The sequence below is a fragment of the Phodopus roborovskii genome, unplaced genomic scaffold (assembly GCF_943737965.1).
Source record: "Phodopus roborovskii unplaced genomic scaffold, PHOROB, whole genome shotgun sequence".
Lineage (NCBI taxonomy): Eukaryota > Metazoa > Chordata > Mammalia > Rodentia > Cricetidae > Phodopus > Phodopus roborovskii.
The window spans coordinates 15,467,702-15,488,746 of NW_026126517.1; the positions used below are offsets into that span (position 1 = coordinate 15,467,702).

The window sequence follows — 21,045 nt, forward strand, 5'->3', positions numbered from 1 at the left end:
ATGACTTCCCCTTATTACCAGGCATCTCCTGGTAATAGAGCCTATTTTGAGAGCTTGCTGCCTAGTAAGGAAAGAGAACTGAGATCTTTTGCTGTGGCCTTTAAGGTTCCCCTTGAGTGCCCAGGGCTTCTGACAGCATGTCTTTATTCATAGAAAACCTACTGTGTGCCAGCCTCTGTGCTCGATGCCCAGGATATAAAAAGGAGGAAGCCAAGATCCCTTCCTTAAAAAAAAAAAAAAAAAAAAAAAAAAAAAAAATCTGAAGTAGAGGTGACAGACGTGCAAAGAAATAGAAGCAAGTCAGCAGGGCTCTAACTGAGCAATGTATGTATTCTGGGAGCTGGGGAGGAAGGAACTGCTGGCTGTGCCTAGGGGGAGGGAGGGAGGGAGGGAGTGACATTTGCATAGAACCTGGAAGAATCTGTCCGAATGAATGAAGACAGTAAAGGAACCAGTAAATGGGGACAGAGCCAAGCCATCTCTCCTGGGTACAAAAGCATCCATGCTAGCTCTCATGTATCCAGACATCTTCCTTCTTTTATTGTGAGCAGGAAATGCAATCTTGGGTATCCTGGAGGCCTGCTTATTCTTTTTTGATCCTTAGCTTCCTCCTTTCCCTAATAGACACTATAGCAACATCTACATGATAGGGCTGATGTGAGGCCAAAATGAGATGTGTGTAACCACATGCAAAGGTGCCTACCTTGATAAGCGTGAACGGGTGTTGCTGTGATGATTATCTCTTCTATCACTGTTGCTGGCAAGCATCCAAGGACCCTAGTGAAGTTGCCTGAGGCATAAAGACACCGATGGTGCCACTTCAATCCTTGCAACCCAAACATAACAGAATGAGTCTTTTATTCTTTCTGGACTCAAAACTAAAAACTCCGTTGGAAGAAGCAGCCAGTCCTCTGGCTTTTGAGCTCCTGGGGCAACACTAGGAGTCTTAGCACAGGTCATGCTATGGGGGTAGAAGACAGCGCTCATAGGAGACCTGCTCAGTTCAGTGCTGTACAGGGGTCCTTATGAATTGGATGAAAGTGTCCCCTAAAGCCCTTTCATACTGAAGGCTGGTCCTCCAGCTAGTGGATCTAATCTGTGTGAGGTAGATTGGATTGTGGGAACTTTATCTAATCAGTCACATTGATGGATCTATTATCTGATGGTATTATAGAGATATGATGGAGGTGAGGAGTGGTTAGAAAAAAATAAATCACCAAGACTTGGGAACTATGATATGTTTCAAATCTCTTTGTTTCTTTTAAAGAAAAATTTTATTCCATTTCTTTTTGATGGGGAGTAGGCATGTATGCATGCCCTGGTATGCATGTTGAGGTCAAAAGACAACTTGTGTGGGCCGGTGCTTCCTTCCACCCTGTAGGCCCAGATATTGAACTCGAGTTGTTGGGCTTGGTGGCAAATGCCTTTACTCACTGAGCCATTTTACCAGTGTCCTTTACTTTGTCAATGCCATGAGATGAGCTTTGCATTATGTGTTCTCTACTATGATGTTCTGTCTTACCACCATGGGACCAGCCAATCATGAACTGAAAAATAAGGTGAAGTGTTATGATATTCTTCCCAGCAGTGAAAAATCTAACCAACACAGGAGTGCTGTGATATGTTCTCCAGATCAACAGCCTAGGATCCCTAGAAGGAGTGAGCAAATGCTCTCAGGCAACCCACAGGCCCTTCGGGCAAAAATGCTTAGCTACCTTTGATGACAGTAATCAAGGTACCAGCATCTGCTAGAATTTGAGCCCAGAGTCCCACAACCTGCAGGCTGCACGGCCTTCTCAATGAGTCGCAATGTGCCCTGGTTTCACACATTTGCCCAGTCATCTCCCAAGTGTGTCACTGCTCCATCTGGGAATCGTGCAGATTAATATGCTTGTCTCTACTGAGGATCATTATGGTCTCTTGCAACAGCTGCCTACAAGATCTCCTGACCTCTGTGTTTGCCTCTCTCCAACCCACTGTATATAATGAAATAGTAGCGATCTTTCCAAAACACAAATCTGCCCAATTAATCCTCTGCTTAGAACTCTTCAGTGTCCTACAACTAGTCTCTAGGGAATATAGCCTTCAAGACCCTCCTTGATGTTTAGCCCCACCTCTCAGCACAGCCTTTGTCCCACAGTGTGCCTACCACACGGAAATTTTTACATTTTTCTCTCACCTGCCAAGCTATCTCTGGCGACCAGGACTTGATTCATGAAGTTAGCTCTGCCTGGGGTTATTCCACTCACCCCCCGCCGCTTGGCTAACTCCTCATCCTCCAGGTATCAGACCAGACCACTCTGCCTCTAGGAGACTCCTTGGATCCCCTGAGGTTTCCCCAGGTGCCCTGCTGGCTGCTCACAGAGTGTCTGCCTGTGCCTGATTACAGCACTTACCATACTGTACTGGTGGTGCCCGCTTACCAATCATCTGTCTCTATTTCTCCAAAAGGACATAGCCCCTGCTGAATGGAGCTCAAACAGAGCAGTCAATAAACACATGCCAAATGAATGGCAAAAGGACAAATGGATAGACAATGAGCAAGTGAAGGAATGAATAAATGAGTGATGGAGTCAGGATATATGAACTGAAAAGACTGGATTCTACAGAAATAATGCATCAGAAGAGCATCCCTGCTGTGGAATCTGGGCACATCAGGTAGAGGCAGGATGGAGGGATGAACAATTTTGGGAGGTTAATCCAGCATGCAGGGTGCAACAGAGGAAGTGGCTGGCAGAAAGGCAGAGGATATATGTGTGTGGTGAGCCCCTTTCCATCTTGGGTCCTCACACCCCATCTGCATAAATCGCAGCTACCTGACAACAACCTCTTCAATAAGGGGACTTCTACTATTTCATAAACTTTCTTTAAATTAAAATCCAGGCAACGCACACACACATATACATATACCCCACAGACATCTTCTTTGCTGAAAAGTTGCTCCCTATAAAATAAAAGAAGCTGTTTAAATGTCTTCCTTCCAAGCTAGCCCCACAGAGCTGGAGCTGAGAATACATTAGCCTTTAATGAAGTGAGACTCTCATCTTGCAGGAGACACCTCATTTAGCGCAATTGTTTCAGAGCCATTACAGAAAGACAATTACAAGGAAGCGGGGAGAGTAATTGGAAATGCTGGCAGGAGTTGGGCGAAATGATAATAAATAAAAATATTCAACCTAATAAGCTTCCAGGAGGGGGTGGGATGAAGAAAATCAACATAATTAGAACTGAACCTTAGCAAGGAAAAACAGACAGCAGGGTGGCTAGTGCTCAACTTGTACAGGAAGGAAGAAGTCACATGTCGCCAACCATGTTTTGAGGGACTGCAGGCCACTGGCCCTTCTGGAAAACTGTTGAGGGACAGAGAAAATGCCTACAGCCCAGGGCCCACTGAGGGTTCAGCATGCACTCCTCCTAGACATAGAAATCTGGGTGTGCAAAAGAGGCAGGCCCAGCCTGGCACAGCCAAGGGATCCCCACCCACTAAGGATAGGAAGAGGGAACCCAGGCCTGAGCCCGACTCTGACACTACTGGTTTTTTGGTGGTGCAACTGCGTGAGCTGGTGGCTTTCTGGGTCTCAGTTTTCCAATCTTGGCGTGTATGCAACTCTCTCTGTGGACCTGTCTTCCTTGAATGTTCTCATCTGATAGGTCTCCCTTTGAGTTCTGAAATTTTAACACAGGAGCCCAGAAGTTAAGCTTAGCAACTGGGCCTATTTACTATTGACAGATCATTCCTAACCCTCTCCTTCCTGCAGGAGGTGGGTGGGGCATTGCCCAGCAGGGCCCAGTGCAGCTCCTACATGCTGGCATTTGTCAGAGAGGACTGGCTCTTCCTAAAAGACAGGGTCCTGTAGCATTTGCAGAGGAATCGGGCTGCCTGGGACAAGTAGGGGCTGAGGCTAGATGATGAGCCCTCCCAGTTGATGTGGATGATGTGCATTCTGGCTTCTGAACCTTTTTGAAAATTTGCATCAGGAAAAATGTCTGATTTTTTAAAAAAAGGAATCTGTGACCCTATAAGAGTTCCCAGAGACAGTGACAATAAAAATTCATCCCATTGTTTATTTATGCTCCATGATGGCTCCCTACTAATTCACAAATGTACTGTTTGCAAATAAACAGCAGAGGATTAAACTAAAATCAAGATTTAAAGCTTCCAAAAATTGTCTAATAATCATAATCAATTCAAATTAATATAATTCCAGCCACACTTATCTATGAGTGCCTGCTATGTGCCAGACACTGGGGAGCTGGATCCCCCAAGTTCCTTTCTTGCTATCTAGCAAGATTCAGTTGCAAACTAGGTATGGTAGCAGATACCTTTAATCCCAGCACTTGGAAGGTAAAGGTAGTCAGATTTCTGTGAGTCTGAGGTCAGCTGGTGCTATAGGGAGAAACCCTGACTCAAAATTAATTAATTAACTAATTAATTAATTAGTTAATAAAGATTCAGACTGTAATCTAGGCATGAGGTAAGGCCAATATTCTAAAAAAGTTGGTCTCCTTTCCTAAGCAGTGGCTCACTGGCTCAAGTTCATGGTCCTCGGATGTTACTATACAGTAACAGTATCAGTTACTATACAGTACAGTATCAGTAAACATTTAATACATTCTCAAGATAAATACAAATAAACATACAAACATGGGCATATGCACACATGGGTATCAAACATATTGCCAATATTTGAATGTGTTATGGAACACATTCACAAAAGTAATTCTGTTCTGAATACCAAGCAGAATTTAACACTTTTTTCCCCGCAGGCCACAGCATCTGGTTTCCAGCCCTGGGACTGAAGTTGTGTCCCGGTCCATCAGAACCTTGCAGCAGAAAGCTCAAAGCCAAGGATGAGAACAGAACCTGGGTGCCTCCCTCATAGATAAACTGGAGTAATGGCCTTGTTTATTCTTCCATTGGGCAAACAGGTGTCATTAATCAGAATGTGCCAGGAGCCATGCCAAGTAGAGTAAGGGCTAGAAGCACCTGCCATCAGCCATGAGCTCTCAATGTAAAAGGACAAGCATAAACTATCTCTGGCATGCTGGTACACTGTCTAACATCAGGAGGTCCAACCAGGGACAAGGAAGTTAATACTGGACTTTTACCAAAAGAATCTTTGGAAGAGATGGCACCAAGACTAGGAAGATAAACAGGCCTTGGCCATGTGGAAGGAAAAGAAAGACTTCCTGGTCAAGGTAAAGGGACACTTCATTAAGAGGTCAGTTGTCTGTGCTTGCCCTACATCTATCTGGAGATCCCATATTCTGAAACTGGGCAAGAGAGAGAAAATACTTAATGAGGAACAAACAAAAGAGGCTGGGAAAGGCTCTCTGACTGAAAACCAACACACTGGAAACTAGAGATCTAGGCTGCTGCTCTGACAGCCTCTCATCCAGCTCACCACTGGAGGCCTTGAAAGTTGCCCAACAAAACAAGCATGCGTTGGGTACCAATGCTGAAGAGAGAGAGGGGCTTTTAATAAGGGCCTAAGTCCCATCTACTGGAGAGAAGCTGAGGCATTGCTAGAAAAGACACAACTGAAGTCCACTGTGATGAAGTCATAGGAGGATGCCTAGTGTGCACTGGGCCCTTGTCTCAGAGAACCTGCGTGGCCAGCAAAGGAAGGGGATGCAGAACATTGCAGGCAAATGGTCTGTATGACCAAGCACAGAGTCTCAAAGAGGCACAGAAGGCTAAGACCCTTTGATATCTGCCGACTGCAAAGAAAATGAGGGCTGTTGGTTCCTAGTAGGAGATATGAGGAGGCTGTGGCCATTCTCAGGGTGACCCACTGGACCTAGAGCTGAGAACTACATGGTCAATGCTTAGTAAATATGTTTTGATTGGAGATCACCATTTCTGGAAGTAAGGGTTGGGATAAGCAATTCATTCTTCTAAAGCCCCAGGCAGTGCCACATGTGGAGGAAAGGGGTGGGGCGGTTTGAAACACGGTGGCCACCCTCACCTCCACACATTCACAGTTCCCAGAAGTGAGGCTCCAGGTCTAAGAAGGAAGGTGGAAACATGACATGTCTTAAACCTCCAACTAGAGCCAAGCATGCCTTCAGAGATTATCATTACTCTTTAATCGGCTAGGGTAAAAAAATCTATATTTCTGTCTGATGAGAAGGGACAGTGAGGGAGCAGGATTTTAATCTGGTACCCATTGTTCCTGCATTGCACCCTCTCTCCCTCTGGCAATCTGTGGAAGGCAAAAGTGGTAGGTAACATTAGGAAGCAAAACTACCGAGATTAGGGTACACTCCTGGCTGTTCTGCTACCCCCAGAAGTCTGTAGATGAAACCCTAGGACCTCTCTCCCTCCCTTCAGGGACCAGGGTAAGTATGGCAGCTGCTCCTTGGACCCTGGAAGGTCTCATGTTAAGAAGGTTCCAAATTTCAGGAAGGAGCTTTACTAGATGACTCCACTAGATGAATCCTCTCCCACACAAGCTCCTTGCTCCAGCTTAATTTTGCATTTTGCATCTTGAAAGGTAGAATCCACCCCACTCCCTGCCTCCCTGCCCCAGACCTTCGAGACCTTGGCATTGTGCTCTTCTTGGATCCTAGGAAACCTGAGTTACAGTTTAGTTCCTTTCCTGTGCATCTTTCTCAGGAGAGTGCCTCTTCTAAGCCTCAGTTTCCCCACTGTGGGCTGAGAAATTCAGTGACCTCTAAGGTCTCTTAACAGACCCTAAACCTCATCCTTGTCCCCAGGTCTCTCTCTCTCTCTCTCTCTCTCTCTCTCTCTCTCTCTCTCTCTCTCTCTCTCTCTCTCTCTCTCTCTGTCCCATATTCAGGGTTTCCTCTCCTGATCTGACTTCAAGTCAGTGCTGACACTCATGGGTCCTTGGGAAGTCCTAGCTTATGCAAGATCAGACAAGGCTTCGATATAAGCAGGCCAGGTAGATGGGTCAAGGAGTTAGGAGAAAAAGCAAGTACCTCAATTCAAAGCCAATTCAAAGCTTTGTTTGAGAAAGACACCCTGAGAACAGTGGAAAACTGCTTTTGGTGTCACAGAAACTTTGAGGCAAAAGTGTTTGCCCCACTTTCTATCCTGGTCCCATGGGCATATGGCTGTCCTTTCTGGGGCTGGTCTCAGGGATGGTGGGAGAGTTACAACAGACACTGGGCCTTCAGAATCTGTCATAATAGAGGATTCTGTCACTCCTCCTAGAGTACAATGATAGTCGAGCTCCTAACGCACCTGACAAACTTGACAGTGATGGAAATTATATGATCTAAGGCTTGAGGAGCTGCCACCCAAGCCCAGCCAGTCATCAATGCCTTGCAGTTTCATGATAGAAAACTCTACCTTCTAGCAGGGAAGGGCACCCCCCCCCCAGGAAAGACCTAGCTGGGTGACCTAAGTATGATACATTTTAGATTTTTTTTTATTTTTTAGATTTATTTTATTCATATGAGCGCATTTCCTGCACATATGTCTGTGCACCACATGCATACTTGGTTACTTGAGGAAGTGGTAAGCCTCCATGTGGGTGTTGGGAATCGAACCTAGGTTCCCTCACAAGAACAACAAGTGCTCTTAACCACTAAGCTCCACTTTAGATTTTTTTAATTAGGTTTAAAATTAAAAGTGACAACAGTGAACTATTCCTGTCTCTGCAGGCATTTGGCCCTAAGTAGGGACTAAGGGCTTTAATTAAACTCCCCCAGTTGCCCCCAGGTAACCTGGTCCTCCCCATAGCAGTAGGGATCTCCTACACCAGAAAATGAGTTGGTTCCTGGAAGCCCCAGCCTGGAGAGGGATCTGCCTTGTGGGCCAACCTCACAGGCACTAGGCCTCCCCCTGATGCTTCCCCCAGCCCAGCCTAATTCGGTCCTAAGTATTCCTAAGGTGCCTTCCAATTTCCTGCTGTAATAAATGGCACAGAATGCAAATGGAGGTGGATGTGGGACACAGATGTTTGCACTAATTTAATTGAGGGAACACCTTGGATTAAACACTTTGCAAAACACTCACAAATAGGTTCAGTGCATTTGGTAATGAAAAGCCTCCCAGCCCCCTGGCACTTTGGAGAGGCTGCCTGGGGCTGGGAGTAACAGGGTCTGGGGGAGAGGCCCAGAACAAGGGGAAGACAAGAAGCCTTGAACCAAGGAGAAGGCAAGGGAACCAAGTCCCTGGGAGAGCTACCAGCAGACCCTCCACCATCTGGGACCCACCCTGCTAAGAAACAGAATCTGGGGGTGGGGGCTGGGGATAAAGTAGGCAGCATCTGCCTTCGCAGACTAGCTGGCACCTGGCTTACCTATAGGGGTCAGCAATAGACAGATATTCCCAAGCATAGAACGTACCTACAACCTGAAGGCTTCTACCCAGCTAGCTGAGGTGTCATTCACCTGAACAGGGTTTGACTTACTGTGCACTGTGGCATAGGAGGTAGACAATAACAGACCCAGGTACCCTGTGAGAAAATGCTTTAAGGAGGTAGTACACCTGATAATTTGGGAGCCAGAGAAGGGCCAGCAGTTTGGCATGAGTGGGTCAGAAGGCCAGTGGAGAGCAAGTGAGCTTGCTCAATTAATAATGTGCTTGCCATACATGCTCAAGGACCTGAATTCATCAGGACCTGAGTCCTGCATAAAAAGCTAACGTGGTTTCATGTGAACTGGAGAAGTTCACCCCTAGAGCTTGATGGCCATTCTAGCCAATCGGTGAGCTCCAGGTTCCGTGAAAGATTTTGTACCTAGAAATAAAGTGGAGAAGCCCTTGAAGCTGATGTTAACTTCTGCACAAGTACATATGCATGTGCATTCATGCTCACAAACTCAGGAACACAAAGATCAGTGGGGAAAAATGGGAAGCCATTCCTTCCTGCAAAGACAGTGCTGCCTTGGTCTCAGGTAGGGATGCAGTGAGGAAGTGAAGATGGGCTGCTTTCCCAGGCTCCTCCCACCTTAGTGAAGGTCAACTGAAGGGGAGACAGCAAAGCTCTCTGGGCTAGGTGTCAGTCCCTGAAAGTTCTAACAGGTAAGTCTGGCATCTTTTCTTCTAGTCCTTGCTCTGTGATTCTCAGAGTTCAAACCAGGCTTGGATGATTTTATATTCCTGAAAACAGGATCCCTAATTTTCAAACACAATGATCACTTCAAGCGCAATAACCATTATAATAATAACCTCTTATACTTCTGTAGTGCTTTATAGTTTATGAAACACTTTCATATGTCTCTTAAATTCCTTCGCACTACCTTCCAGAAAGACAGAATGGGGAGCATGATTGTTCTTGCTTTCTAGATGAGAAAATCAAATCTCAAGACCCCAGCTAAGTATACAACAGAAGCAGAATTCAAACCCTGCCTTCTCACACCTCAGTGCACATAAGTTCAAACCTTCACTGACACATATTTGCCCAGTACTTGTTGAGCACCTACAGTAGACTCAGACCTCAGCATTGTCAGGAAGTTCAGCTAATGTAACTTAGGTGAAGAGACAGCTCACTGAAAGACATCTCGGGAGTAAAAAGAAACAGGCACCAAAACCCAGGCACTAAGAACAACATAAGACACATAAACAGATCACATGAACATCAGAGCCAGTTTCCCTAGGCTAACCCTCCCTAGCATGGAACAGACTTGTATTCTTTTTTTTATTTCCCAAGACAGGGTTTCTCTGTAGTTTGGAGCCTGTCCTGGAACTTATTCTGTAGACTAGGCTGGCCTCGAACTCACTGCCGTTGCCTCCTGAGTGCTGGGATAAAAGGCATGTGCCACCACAGCCTGGATCAGACTTGTACTCTTGATAGCACCAGTCCTGGTCAGTTCAAAACAGTCCAGAAGCAGCAGACAAGGTCACCTTTGGTCCCCCCCCCAGCCCCAGAACACACACACACACACACACAGAGCCCATAGGCAGAGTAGGCAGCCTGACCCATGTCTGAGCCCTAGTTTTCTCAGGAATGGAAGAGTACACACTTCCAAAGTGATGTTGGGTTAGGCAGTGTGGATGAGTGGGTGGATGGAGTAAGGAGATGAGGAGAAAGCCTTCACCTCCCTACAGGAGGCTCCTCCCGGGTCATCATTGGCCTTACCCTCTAATGAGGACAGGGAGCTGTAGATCGATCAGCTGAACTAACACTGACTTTACAGGGCTCATGTGAACACATGAGAAACTTGAGGCACTGGCACCTCCAGCACAAGAAGACAGCACCATTTTGACCAGTGACCCTGTGTGGCCTCAGCAGAAACAAACCTCATGATCCCCCAGCATCCTTTTGCTGCTGGGATTTACATCTCCATCCCTCCATGGTTCTTTCAATCAACTCACCTTGGTGTTCCAGCCAGGCACAGTTGTAGAAGGTAGTTAAGGAAGCATGAGATTTAGTCCTTAATGTGAGTGATGTGTATGGGGTCCTGTGACTGCCTCCAGGGAAAGAAGGAGAGCAGACAGCAGAGTAGAGAGGGGGAAGACACAGAGGAGGCAAACTGTTAGAGCAGGAGCCAGGGCAGCCCTGGATGAGGGAATTCCACACAGAGAAGCAAGCAGCAAGTGCCAAAGCAGCCAGGCAGAAAAGCACAGGGCACCAGGAGAAACAGTGCCATTTGGGACCTCAGGGGCAGGAATATGCCATGCTGAGGGCCTGTGGATAGGCAGGAGGGGCAGATGGGAGGGGGAGGAGAACTCTGCAAAAGCAGACCATGACTGAAGCATGTATCCCATGGTCAGCAGGCCAAAGAAGCCGACCTTCAGGCATTTAGGGAAAGGCCACCAGGAGTGGTCCAGCACGAGAGTTGTGTGGTCACATACAGCAGTCCTACCGTACCCACAGGAAATAGATTTCAAGACTCTCAGTGGATAACTAATGCCATGGAAGGTACTAAACACTCTCCCCTGCTTCTATCTGTCTATCTATCTATTTATCTGTCTATCTATCTATCTGTCTGTCTATCACACACACACACACACACACACACACACACACACGATAGTCTATAAATTAATCAAGAGGTTAACCATAGCTAAATAAAAAAGAATAAGTATAATTTTATTACTTATTATTACCACATATTACAATAAAGTCATTCAAAACTTAAGAATCATTTACCTTTGGAATTTTCTGTGTAACATTTTTGGCTAGTGATTGACAGCAGAAAACCTATGCTGGGAAAGTGACCTAACAGAGAAGGGCTGCTGCTATACACACAGTACTAATTGGGCTCCAGCTATGGGGACACACTGCTGGCCTCCTCTACATAAAGTCTCTCCTTGACCAGCTCTGATGACAAATGAGTCTGACAAGGAGGTCTCCTCTTCGACTCACATAATTAATTATCCCTGGAGAAACGGCCAATTTAGGAGCACGTTTTTTTCTTTCTGAAGAGACAGACTGGCCAAGTGAAGGCAAGAGAAGTCCCACAGGCAGCCGAGCACCCCCCAGCCCCACCCCCAGCCAGGTGCCACAGAACAACACTAGGAAGTCCTTGGAAACCTCCTTCCGAGGTTCGCAGTTCTCCCTGAGGATTTAGGAAGAGGTTGAGAGTGGTTATTATACTAGTGGCCATGTCGGCGATGTGGAGGAGGAGAGAAGAGAAAAGCCGTTCTGGGTGACGATTTGTGAGCGTTAGCATTTCTGTGACTAGGGAAAGAGTGAAGTAGGAGTTCCCAAACACTGCTCAAAGATGCTCCCAGCAGGACAGGGTCTCCTTCCCTTCCCGTCTTTCCCTTCCCCTCCCCCAATTCTCTTGCTAAGCCCCTCTCCAAAATGGTTTATGGAGAAGTCTCCAAATACTCCCCTCTCCTGCAGGCATAGTCACACCAACTGAAAGGAGATTTAATTAGCAAAATCTCGTTAGGCAAACGAAATTATCCGTAAGACAATACTCTTCTGGACAGGGGGTATGATTAAACAAAGCCATTAATTGAGAGAGTCGCTTTGGCAGTTGCCGAGTTGTGTTCATCTCCGGGCAGCCTCCACTCTGCCTCCGTAGACCTGGGGAACAGACTCTTGGCCTCCTCCCCTGCCTGCCTAGCCCACCTCCTCCCCACTTCATTTCTGCTCTACCCAGGGCCCCTCCGGTTAGGGCTGCAGACCTCGGCATCTCATCAGCGGCCTCTCTGCTGCCAGATTCCCGCTAAAGTGCCTTGATTGCATAATGTCTATTTGCATAATGTAAATTGCAATCTCCTAGCTTGGGAGGCAGGAATCACAGAACAGCCATTATTTTTTACCACTCCACAAAAATTCTACATTTAGAAAGCAGATTTGCAGCTCAGAAAGCCATATAAATCTGAATCCGCCAAAAATCACCATTAAATCACACCAATTAAGCTGGACCTATGCAGAGACCCTGTCACTGCTCTCTATACACTCCAACCCACGGAAGGCCACAGGACACTGGAGGCTGAGAGAGTGGGGCTGGAGGCAGATGCTAAAAGGAGGAAGAAGGGAATTCTATCCTACAAACTTGATTCAGCACCCCCACCACAACATCCCTCTCAATACACACACACACACACACACACACACACACACACACACGCACGCACGCACGCACGCACGCACGCACGCACGCACGCACGGGCGATATTCCAAAAGGACCTGGTACAGTAACAGCAGGGAGGGGAAAGCTGGTCTGTGTTCTAATTTAGGCCAATTGTCTACTGTAGACTTGTAGGTTGGCTGTAGACTTCTTTCTAAAAAGTATTTTTGAGTAAGCGTACCTGTATATATATGATCATTGCTTCATCCATAGCTTGGAAACAGCTGTGTAGATCAGGCTGGCTTCAGACACACAGAGATTTGCCTGCTTCTGCCTCACTGATTGAGAATAAAAGTGCATAAAACTGTGCCCATTTGCTTCAGACTTGTGATTTTGGAGAAGAAAGGTAAAACTGCATCTTTAATCAAAAACAATGGGAGGTCCAAGCCAGGTACTTCACTGAGGATTAAGATCAATTCCTATCAGCTCTTTAATAAGCCCCCCAACCCAGGGGAAGAAAAAACAGGAAGACAAAACCTGTCTCTGATGAGGCTGCTCTGGATGGAGTCTGAGTTCCCTGAAAGGCCCTCTCTGAGGGTCCTTGGAAAGAGGGGCGAGTTACAAGGTCTCCAGGAGAGCCGTGTTACCTTGGACAATCACCCAGCACTCCAGCTTTTCCAAAGCTGTACACCTGGATACTCTTTTGCCTCTTTATTGCTCATTCAATATTCATTTGTCAAAGGGCAAGATGCTAATGTGTATTATTAAAATATCAATAGTTTATGAGTGAACTTTATGGCAAGTACAGTTAAAGGCAAGATTCTTGACCATCTCTCAGAAGCAATGGAAAAGAGTGTCCTTTCTTTCTAGTGTCTGTCTTTTCTTTTTTTTAAATTTATTTACTGAATAAATGAATGGCAAAATCACCGCTGAGCACTGTGTGTCAAGAATGACTCCAGAGTATTCACATCTGGTTTCCCCACAGTAGGGAGTGGATACAATGTGATTCCTTTAACTGCCCAGATTTAAGAGGTTTCCTGACCTAGACATTATGAGGGGGGTGGAGGGAGTGGGGAGAGGAAACTATTCCATACCTTCATGCCAGACCATCTTCATAGTGTGGGCCCACCTGAATACTGAAGGTAACACTGGGGAGAATGTCATCAGACATTCTCTTGTTAGAGGAGTAAACTGAGGCTCTTTCCTTTAAATTAGATTTTGTTAACATAATAATTATACATTATTAAAGGGAGTTCAGTGATTTCTATACAGGCATACAATATACACTGACCAATAATCAGGTTCTAGGTTGAATTACAACTGTGCCCCAGCCTTCTTTCCTATGGCACTTCCTGTGTCCTCTGGGCCTTCTCTTCATTGTACATACAGAGCTAATAACGGACTCCCATGAAGTACAGTGTGATGAAGAAATGTGCCCCGAGGGCTTAGCACAGTGCCCAGTATACAGTAAACACTCAGCAAGCATTGCTTACTAATACTAAATTTGACTTCATGTGGAAGAAAGCCAAACCCTGGTACCTTTTCATCAAGACTAAGACTGCTTACCCCTTCTCTTCCCTGCCTAGCTCCTGGCACAAGCAGTTCCCAAGTGTCAGCCCTTGTAAGATGGACTGGTTCTGTTTCTACTCTTGGGTGACTTGGGGATTTGTTTTTATCCCTTAAGCCCCAATAAATCAGCCAGAGCACTCAGATTCTCTTCAAAATGTAGCAGCATCATATCAGGCATGGGAAAGGAATGAGAGCCGTCCGTCCTTAAGGGTACAGGCTCCCAGGTCAGAGTATGTGACCAGCAGAGGACTTGGAGGACCAAGGAGAAGTTGGTATGTAGGATTCCCCAACCCCATCACGTCCCTTGTAGTCTTTTAAGTTCTGAGCTTTGCCTGGAACCCACCCTAGCTTTGGTGGTCATGACAATGGCAATATGGGAAGAGGTAATGTGAGCAAAGGGTCCAAACTTGCACAGTTCTTGTTTACAGGTCTGGAATCCCCTAGATACAAGATTTCAAGCTGTGGACTATAAACCCACATCCTGCCTGGTATGGACCACGAGGTCACAGTTTCACCCAGCACAGGACCTCCCAATACTACCACTCCCTGCCTGGGAAGAAGCTGAGCTTGGCTTGGAGGGGTTTCCAAGGCTATGGTTTCTTTCCAGGATGCAATGTATGTTATGGTGGTGAATTGTCATGCATTGTTTACACTCTCCGAGAAGCAGGCTCTGGAAGCAAGGTTGTCCCTTAACACACTTCAAATCCAAACATGTTTATGTGAAGTGTCCTCTAAAAACCCCTGTTCTGAATCAGGCTGGCCTTCCAGTTCTGTGACATGGAGAAAGCAAAACAGTAAGCAGCTAAGGTATTAAAAACACTGTGCCCTTGAGAAGAGCTTGAAGGTAAACCATTTCCAAAGGAGGCTACTACTGTTTATCCCATAATGTAAAAATGCCTCCAGCAGGAACACAGGGCCAGAAATTCAGCCATGAGAAGTTAACCCATGGGTGGCAAGCTCAACTGGGAACTCCATTTGACTGCTTCAACTTCCCCAGTTGGTTTCTTTTGGATGATTGTAAGTACCTGAATTGATGACATCATCTTTCTGCTGTTATTTGTTCCTTTATTTGAAGTCTCAATTGAGGGGACCATTGATTCTCTCAGTTGTGAGCTTGAGCTAGCTGTCTCAGTGGGGCTTTCCCAGTCAGTTTCTGCTGGATGTTTGTATGTCCCTGATGTGATGATATTACATTTTGTTTGTGCTCTCAATTGGGATACTCCAATTACCTCTACCACCTGATCTGATATTTTTTTTTTTTTTTTTTTTTTTTTTTGCTGTCTGCTGCTTCTATTGCTACTCAGTATTATTCCTTTATCTTTTGTTTGCTATCTACTTAATAAACTCATTCATTCAAAACTGAAAGTGCAGCTACCATAGATCATTCTCTAGACTGTACAGAACACATAATCTCCTCAGGAAGGGTCAGTTTCAATTGTCCTGAGGAATAGGTGAGGCCCACTGTACTAGGCTAAAAGCAGTTATAGCAGGCTGTGGTTTCCAAAAATAAGTGCGACAGCATACAATGGCTTCCATATCTATAGGTCATATTGAAGATTCAATTAATTACAGATAGGAACTATTTAATAAAGTATCTGTAATGAACAAGTACAGACATTCTTGCTTCCTATTATTCCCTAGACAACATAGTATTAGCAACTACTTACAGCATTTACATTGTGTTCAGTTGTATAAGCTAGAGATGATTTCAAGTATGTGGGAAGACATGCATAGGCTTCCTGTAAATACAATGCCTGCCAGTATCTGCACCTACATCTTTGGATTTGGGGCTCTTCAGAGGGTCCAGAATCTCCCTCCCTCCTCTCCCCCTCCCCCCGTAAACACAGAGGCATGGATAGAAGGATGTGTGTAGGCACATACACATGTACCACACACACCTCACGCTTACTCCTTTTAACAGGATATTGACACTGCTGAGAGGCAGAGAGGATTGTGGACACTTGTGCCTGTTGTTATGGACAGAATGAAGTGCCACTTGACTTTATGGAGCAGGTCATGAAAGGCAATAAAGATTCCACCTGGCTTTGACTCTCCCTCAGGCAGCTTCACCTTGGGATTTAGCCACCATAGTGTAAGAAGTGAAGATCACATGGGAAGGCCAACTGACATGACAGTCAACTGACAGGTCTCAGTCAAAAGCTAGTATCAAAGCCCAGAATTCTGAGGGAACAAGCCTGTGGTGGTAATACCACACAGCTCTCGAGTTGCCTTAATGGAAATCCCATACTTGTAGACAGAGACAAGCTGTCCTCACCATGTTCTATATAAATTCCTGACTCAGAATATTTGGGTAGAACAAATATTCAGCTACTATGTTTGTGTGTCAGTTTGTTACAAAGCCTAATAACCAAGAACCCTCCCTATTGTTTCCAGCAAATCCAGCATAATTTCCATGAAGTCCATGCAAATTCAGCTGTCACTGGACTCCTCTGAATTACCTTGTAAACTTGAGACTTTCTTATCTTGTCCTTGTCACTTTGTGCCTGCTCTCTCTCTCCTCTTCTATCTTCCTCTTCAAAGGGTGGAATCCTCACACCTGAGGTGGCTTGGGCAACTATTACCTGAAAAACCTTTGACTCTTGCCCATCAAAGAGCCCTGGACCTGATCTTAGGTTCCTCACTATAGGTCCAAAATTGAGGGAGCTTTGCCTGGGTTTCGGTGGCCCAGTGCTCAGAATGCCCGACTTCTCTCCACAATGGGGAGGGAAGACACAGACCAATTTCTCTCCTACTCTCAGCTCTCATTAAGGTTCACGCTCAGCTTGCTCCTTACACTTGTCTTGACTTATGAGGTCCCAGTAACCTCCGGTATGAGCAGACATCAATTCTCACAGAGGTCATTATCTTCTACTCCAGCTCCCCCACCCACATCCACACCCACATCCCTATCCCCAGTTCTAGGCAGGCTTTCCTGGAACAGGATGGAGAAAGGCACCCGTCCCCACCCCTTCAGCCTGGGGATTCGACCACTCCAGAGCCAGGGTTTCAGAGGAGGTACCCTGGGAGCAAAGGCCCGTCAATCACTCACTCAGGCAACCAGCACTGAATTGCAGCCCATTAGGCAGAGGACCGGCGCCCTGCTCACTCACCGGGCAGCCATCGGCAGGATGTTAGCCGATCGCAAGTCGGCCATTCTTATGATTTATTCAAACGCTCATTACAGTCAATCTATTTTTACACAGAGGTGAAGATGTGCACTGATAACGGTTAATCATTTATAATTCCATGGACTGGTTGAAAGCCAATGTACTATCAAAGTCGCAGAAGTAGTACCTCAGCCTCAGGTAGCCCCTGAAGCAAAGTAGAGAAGTCTTTATGCCCGCCCAGGGTAACCCAGTCACTTGCTAACACTCATCAACTGACAGCTAGGAAGAAGGTGAGTCCCAGTGCTGCCACTGCCGCCACCAGGAGCTCATGCCCTGCTGGAGGGAGCACAAGCCAGAGGAGTGGCCAGTGTGGCAGCACTACAGAAGGAAGCAGTCACATTGAGCTGAGGGTACCAAGAAATGGTGGGCAGGGGAGCTTTGGCCAGGTCCTACAAGTGGGCAGATTGATGCCGAGTGTGGTGAGCCCACACTGAGCCCAGCAGCCTCAGATGAGGTGAAGCCATCGAGTGCTGAAGGAAGTGATCAGCAGTATTTCCTTTTCTCTTCTTGTATATCTCCAGAAATAACCAACCACAAAAGAAAGCTATGAACTTGGCCTAGATCAGGGCCCGATGCCATCCATTCTTCCCTACACCCCTGCTCAGGCCACAGACAAATGTGGTTGAGGATCAGGTTGACCTTGCAAATCAGTAGCTTCCTTTTCTAGCACTCATGATACAAGTAACATATCAACTACCTTTATGTCCAATCAATGCAGTCTAATTAAATAGAATGTCATAGTACAGAGCCTCTTTGTCACATGCAGACATAATCTAATTAGAGCCCCACTGTATTTTACATTCCCACTGGTTCACTGTTCAGGGTGTTCTTCCACAATGTGCAGCAGTTAACAACCAGGCTTAGGGATGGTCCTGAACCCATAACTTTATGGGGTCAGTGTGGAAAGCGCCAATCAAAGTTACTTACAGTTTGGGGCCTCTTTTCTCGTGAGCAGCATGGAGGACAAAAAGCCTTAAAGTCTTGTTCCAGGCTTCATCTGCCAATAAAAGGAGATACCATTATAGACTGTGTAAGATTCTGCTGGAGTGGGCAGGGGGTAAGGTAGTAAGCAGGGTAGGCATGGGGTAGACCCAGGGGTGAGCCTGCTAAACAGCAAAGCTGGGGATAGCAGCCCCGTGCCCACAGAGGGGAGAAAAAAAAAGGACTGGAAGTTTTCACATGGTGGAAGACCCCATGCAGGGGGAGACCACATGCAGGGGGACAGAGCTGAGAGCCCTTACAAAAGGCTGAAGTGTGACAGGGGCCCCATTGTTCATGGTGAGAAGATGAAAGTCTTGCAACAGGAGGAACTTTTTTCATTTTTAAAAAATTTGAGACTATAATATAATTATATCATTTCCCTTTCCCAACAGGAGGAACTTAAGGTAGAAAGTCCCAGTTGAGTAAGAAGGAAAATGCATAGAGAAGAATGATGGGAACAGTTTAGGGAAAAAAAATCTATTTTAAATTTTCTTTTCAGATAAGATATTGTTTTGAAAATAGAAGCATACGTTTATTGGGTGTATGCTTCATGTTCTACATGTACAGAGTACACAGGAACAGGATCATTGGGTCTTGTTTTAAAAATGTTGCCACCATCTCACTGGGGAAGTAAGATTGCCCTCATGAAGGAGTACCAGAAAGAGACACCACAGTACAAAGAGTTGTGCTAAGTTCTGGAGGAGAACATCATTCGCTCTCCACAATGAAATGAGGTTGGCAGGGGTTGAAGCACTGGAGGGAAGTTCCATGGGAGGTAGGTTATGAGTCTGAAGACTAGAATAGGCATGGCTCGGCTGGTGGGAGGGAGAGGGTGTCAACCATGGAACGTTTGGACTTAAATGTCTCCCAAAGGCTTGTGTGTCAAAAGCTTGGTTGCCAGAGTGGCACTATTAGATGGCCCAACCCTGGAGAGGTAGAGCCTAGTGGGAAGTATTTACAACACTGAATGGCCTTGAAGTGGATTGTATGGCCCCCAGTTTCTCCCTTTGTACCTTCTGCTCTTCAGCCATAAGGTAAGCAATTTTACTCTACTGCATGCTTCTACCAGAACATGCCTTGTCATACACACAAAGTAATTTGGCCAATCAGCTATGGACTAGACCCTCCAAAACTAAGAGCCCAAACTAACCTTTCCTTTCTACAAATTGATTATCTATGATCTTTTGTAATAGTGATGAAAAGCTGATTAACATGAGGATGTGCCTAAAAAGGAAGGTGATCTAAGGAAAGACAAGAAGGGAGAAGAGTGGTGGGCCCTGGGAGAGGGTCATGGTTTCTCTGCCTGGGGGATTCTACAGAAAGAAAAGATGCCAAGCAAGTACAATGGTAGAAACCATCCAGGACTCGCGGATCAGGCAAGAAAGACCAGAGCTCCTAGAGTTGATGAAGACTGTTTTGGTAAGGAAATGGTAGGACACAGTGCCCCTCTCCCACTTACTTGGACATTTAACCTTTAACTAAGACAACAGCAGCATCTTGGGATAAGGTAGAACTTCAACTAGACTCAGGCATGGAATATAGTGAGATGCACACATGGAAATAAATTGTCCCTCTTATCCACACTACTCTCTAGACAGAGGCTCTTCTGTGGCTGTTTACCAAAGGCTGCATCATATTCATGGTCATAGTTCATGCAGGTCTCCCGTGAAGTAGACCGTACCACTAGACTGTATATCACTGGGTAAAGGAAATACATTTGTGTGTCTTTATGTTCCTAGAGTGTAGCAGAGTGCCTCAAATGGGTCAGATGCCCAGTAAGTATCTGCTGAAACGTTGAATGATGGACATTGTTCACTCCAACCAGAATCTATAAGAGCAACCAAGAGCCAGCTGTTAGTTGGCAGTGACCTCTAATATGCATTCTTCTTACATCCTTGCACATGATTTCTGAGCACGGCATGAACTGCGGACACAGTTTCTCCAGTCTACTAAATGTGACAGTGTGCTCTTTCCCAACCCTTGGGCATGGTCCACCAGAGAAACCAACAACTTAGAAGATAAAGCTGAGCTGGGCGTTGGTGGCGCACACCTTTAGTCCCAGCACTCGGGAGGCAATGGCAGGCGGATCTCTGTGAATTTGAGGTCAGCCTGTCTACAGAGCTAGTTCCAGGACAGGCTCCAAAGCAATACAGAGAAACCCTGTTTCGAAAAACAAACAAAAAGAGAAGATAAAGATAACTTTTCATCTGCACACAATGCAAAGCCAAGAAGGAAGCTTCTATGCTAGAGGATCAAAATCCAGATTGCTATAAAGTACTGAACAAGCTATATGGGTGGTCTAAACTAGACCATTCATTTTTTCATCACCAGCTTTTATTTCTTGCACACCAACATCATGACAACCACAAATGAAATAATTTTGAAAGTCAGAGGCAAAATTGCCCACAATCTCATTACTTGAAACCATCAAATTACACTCTGTGTCCACACGCAAATCCATTTTCTTAATAAAACTCCAGAAAATGATTTGACAAGTATATGTACATAAAACTGGGCTCTTATACTTAAAAAAAAATCAGTTGCAAAGCTAGAATGGATAGAATTAGTTCAGAAAACAACAACAGAAGAACCTTGGGTCATTTGAGTTCAGTGCAAGCTCAGGATATGCTGTTGATGCTGCCAAAGTTGTTAAATGTGATCTTAATAGCTGTACAGTGTCTGGCTGAGGCATGGGTGATGTCCTTCTGGACTTAGCAGCTCATATTAGTTCTGTATGCTGTAATGCCATAGTATTTTAAGAACTTTGACATGGTTGAGCAAAAGAAATAGGAAAAAATACGTTTAGTGGTTAAAGTCTAGTGGTTACAGGGCATACATGTTTCAATTCAAACTTGATCACGGGCAAGTTCCTGAACCCCTCTGGGCC

The 21,045-nt window shown here is 45.7% G+C and overlaps 1 protein-coding gene across 1 annotated transcript in view; it reads right to left on the reverse strand.

The window, feature by feature from the left end:
- Pknox2 (PBX/knotted 1 homeobox 2) overlaps positions 1 to 21,045 on the reverse strand; it is a 260,987-nt gene that overhangs the window by 174,253 nt on the left and 65,689 nt on the right. Inside the window, exon 2 of the mRNA XM_051197087.1 lies at positions 18,105 to 18,174. The gene's annotated coding sequence lies outside the window, so the exon portion shown is untranslated. The remainder of the gene's footprint in view (positions 1 to 18,104; positions 18,175 to 21,045) is intronic.